We start from the raw sequence: 3,989 nt of genomic DNA on the forward strand, positions 1-3,989 counted from the left end.
GGACACAACATCAGGAAATGTATTTAAGGGGTCCTAGCATTAGAAGGCTGATAGTACCTGATAACTTGGTTAGGTATTAACAATATACTATTGTTAAGTATTAAGCTATAGTACCTGATAACTCTGAAGAACCTTCATCCAGTCAGTGACAGCATTTATAAAATGAGGGGCTGAAATCTGAGGCATACCAACAGGCAAAAGTAGCTGCAAAGTTAAACTCACTTCTGGAAACTCATGTTACCTTCATTGATGGTCTTGCAGAGGCCATCAAACTCAAGAACCTGTAACTTGGGCATACACTCAGGGCCGCTGTTTTTTTATTGGCCTTGAGGAAATGTCAGCATGTAATACATATTGAACATCTTCCATTGGCTTTGTGGGTGCATTGATCTATGCAGCCTGTGAAACTGCCAGTGGTAATGTCATGCACAGAGTTGTTAATCCAGAGCCTAGCAAGCTAGCTCAGGTGAGAAACTAAGCAGAGAACACATAGGTCTCTCATGTTCAATCTCACCCAACTACCCCTGCAATCTGTAAACCTCCAATGCAAAGCTAGACTAATGTCTCCAAAGGAATGTGTGGGTCCTGGCAGGCAAAGATATTGAGACTGACAAACTGAGTCTTATCAGCAAAACAGAAGCACTATGCAACAAGTCTGAGTTTGAGGGCAGCCGGAACTACATAGAGATCCCAGTCTTGAAACAAAAACAGGTGGGGAAGGGCAATGCAGACTGGTGGGCAGTTTAAAACTACTCTGCTTCCTTTATGTCTTCTACCCTGGCAAAATATTACAACTTCATCTGTACTCAAATTTCTACTTTAAATGGACTTACTCAGAAGTCAACAAATGCATACCTATTTCCTTTCCCATCTTTGTACTGTCTCATGTTGGTAATTTTGCAATCTGAGCATTGAAATTACAACATAAAACCATACATAAGGTAGTTTTGACATTCTTTTTAAGATTGTTTGCCTACATGTACACATGTGCACCCCAAGCTTTCCTGGGATGTCAGACCCCCTAGAGGTTGTGAGCCTCCGTGAGAGTAATGGAACCAAACCCAGGTCCTCTGCAATTGCAAGTGGTCTTAAATGTCGAGCCAGCTCTCCAGCTTGTTGTGAATTTTCTAAATTATACTTTTTAATTAAAAGCACCTTGTGTCCCTTTTCTGGCTAGTGCCCGTGCCACCAGTTAGTTTTGGCCTGATGTTCATCTTATTGCTTGGTTTCACTGGCCCAATTAAAAACAGGGCCAGAGCAACGGTAATGTCCCATCCTCCAGCTTCCTCTGCCCACACCTCAGTTGTCACATCTACAGGCTACCCATCTTAAAAAAAAAAAAAAGTAAAGGTGTTTACACAATATAACAGCTACCCCACAGAAATGGAAATCTATACTGTGCTGTCCCTGGCCACATGTGGCTGAGTACTTGTAACAATATAGCTAATAAGGTTATTGCAAACTCCTTGTCAGAGAACTTTTAAACTTTAAAGGCTATTGTGTAAATAGAAACAGTAGACATTTAAGACACAATTGTAACATTACTTTGAAAACCTCTTGATGACTTTGGATCTTGGTAACATTGTATCTTGATCCAGAGTCTGCCTGCATATTCACCCAACTTTGTATCCTTGCATCTGGCTTCTTTTTAAATGAGACCAGTTTTGAAAATTAAAAGGCACAGGTAAAGGTGCCATGCACCCTAAGGACAAGTTAGATTCTCAGCATCACATACACACGGTCTGCATGAATATAAGCTGTGGGTTCAATAGGCATCATACAGAAGCTTGGAAAGGCCAAATAACCCCACGTCTAACTGTGGCTGGCACCAGACCTAACAGCCTGAGTTTGATCCTAGGAATCCACATGGTAGGACAGACTGCTCCAAGTAGTTCTGACCCCCACACTCCAGTAATAACAGGTGACTACTTAAAAAAAGAAAAAGACCATCATGGAATTGACATAGGAAACGCCTTTATTCAGGATTATGGAAAATTACTCATAGGCAACAATGTACAGGTTAAAACACCTTGAATGCTAGCTAGCACATGACTGGCTACTAGGAAAATAATTGTCCTAGCAGGCAGACCAGATACAAACATCCTAATAAATATCTACCCCGAACGTCTTAAAATCTCCTTTCGTTTGCACCTTTAAAACCCCCAACATGTCCCAGCTAGGTGGATCTGATTCTAGGACAGCCAGGCATACAGAAGGGGTGGGGCAGGATCCTTGTACATTGGTAAACACTTTAGGAAAGTATCTTCAGGCCATTCAAGGATATTCTCGCATGGCCCACATTCTTTATCTGTGAAATGGACTTCACCTAATTCAGCTTCGACACTAATCCTCTGGTGGGATACAGGCAAGCCTGGTCTACATGTTAAGACTATTTCACCTTGAAGCCATTCGGCTCATGAGTTTCTTCCTTGTAGTCTTTAACCTATAAAAGAATAAAAATGTTTCAAATAAGTGGAAAATACAACTATATCCTTCTCAGCTGACCTAAAAATCTAATTTCTAGAAAAGCAAATATGCCCCTTGCTTCTGAACTTTTCCCAAGAATCGAATTAAACTAAAGTAGGTTACTTTTTTTTTAGTCCTATGTCACTACCTAGTAATCGCCAGGCCTAAAAACGAGCACACTCAAGTTTTAAGTGAAGCTTCTGGTTCATCTGTGACTCCAGACAGGATCCAAAGAGGAGGTGTAGTTTTCCTCTCTGGGTTTTATGGAGAGTTCCTTTACCCTTCTGTGTTAGCCTCTTAAAGTACCGCGACAACCTTAAAAGGGCACAGGAAAGGGCGACTGGGGAGGACCTACGCAGCCCAACAAAGACAGGCCTGGAACCTCAGTCTTCTCGGCCACGTGGCCTGCGCCTTTCTTCAATCAATGCGGAAACGTACCTGTGCTGTGTCCGAGGCAGCGGCACGGCTGGGCAGTGGGGATCGGCTCGGGTGGGTCGGCCTGCGGAGGGAGAAGGGCGGTGGTCAGGGCGCCCGGGACGGACAGCGACGAGGGAGTTGTGTCTCGCGCAGCCCCGGGCTGGGCACGGCCGCCCGCCCCCCGGGCCGCCGAGAACTGCTCTACCCCTCCGTTCTGGCCGCCAGGAGCAGCTGAGCTCGGGGCGGGCAAAGCTCGAGGGGACCCAGGGACATCCTGACACCCTCCCGCGTGAACACTCACCACCAAGTCCGGGACGGAAAGACCGAGCCGGTGTGCGCCGCGCTAATACAGCCACCGGGGGAGAGGGGCGGAGCTAGCCCGAAACCTGCAGCCAACCCGCGGGCCGCTTGGAGGGGGCAGAACAGGAAAAGGAGAGTAGCCAATCGTCAGAAAGACTGTGGGCGGGGTTGGCATGGAAATCCAATCGCCTGGACGTTTCGGACCAGGTAGGGTGGAGCCATTGACTTCCAGAAGCGTGTTCTCCACCCACTGCGGTGTTGGAGGTGTTCCTTTGCTAAAGCTTTGCTGGTCCTAGGTGTGTTCCGACTTCGATCCGGTCTTGTTCAGCTAGTTCACTCCCAGGGCCCCTCCTTAACCCTGAATGTCCTCCCTTTTTCTGTGTTCGTGGAGAATAATCAGCAAGGAGAAGGGCTGGAGGAGAGGTGAGGCAGTTCTCTTGTTCTGAACAGGGCTCTACCACAGAGCTACCTCCTCAGCCCTTTTCATTAATTTTGAGACAGGGTTTCTCCTAGGTGCCCAAGCTGCTTTCTAACTTGTGTAGCTTAGGGTATGCTTCAAACTTATTATCCTTAGCGTTTAGTGCTGGGATTGCAGGCATGCATGCAGCTCTAAGCCTTGGCTATTCCTTTGTTTTGTTTTTAGCGGTCCTGTGTTGAACGTAGAGCCCGGCGTCTCTGATCCCAAACTCTTATTATTTTGAAACTAAATTCCAGGCAAGACTGAAACTCCCCCCCCCCCAAAAAAAAGAAAAAAAGAAAAAAAGCCGGGCAGTGATCCAGCTTTAATCCCAGCACTTGGGAGGCAG

The 3,989-nt window shown here is 46.2% G+C and overlaps 1 long non-coding RNA gene and 1 other non-coding gene across 2 annotated transcripts; both read right to left on the minus strand.

The window, feature by feature from the left end:
* Positions 1-1,952: 1,952 nt before the first annotated feature.
* Positions 1,953-3,249, minus strand: LOC114632287. The gene is made up of 3 exons (XR_003713062.1): positions 3,185-3,249; positions 2,905-2,965; positions 1,953-2,443 (listed from the first exon to the last, which is right to left on the minus strand). It is a non-coding gene; the product is annotated as an uncharacterized LOC114632287 (long non-coding RNA).
* On the minus strand, positions 2,674-2,794 carry LOC114632307. The gene has a single exon (XR_003713070.1). It is a non-coding gene; the product is annotated as a small nucleolar RNA SNORA26 (small nucleolar RNA).
* Positions 3,250-3,989: the final 740 nt, after the last annotated feature.

This window comes from Grammomys surdaster, unplaced genomic scaffold (assembly GCF_004785775.1).
Source record: "Grammomys surdaster isolate TR1022 unplaced genomic scaffold, NIH_TR_1.0 372, whole genome shotgun sequence".
Taxonomy (NCBI): Eukaryota; Metazoa; Chordata; class Mammalia; order Rodentia; family Muridae; genus Grammomys; species Grammomys surdaster.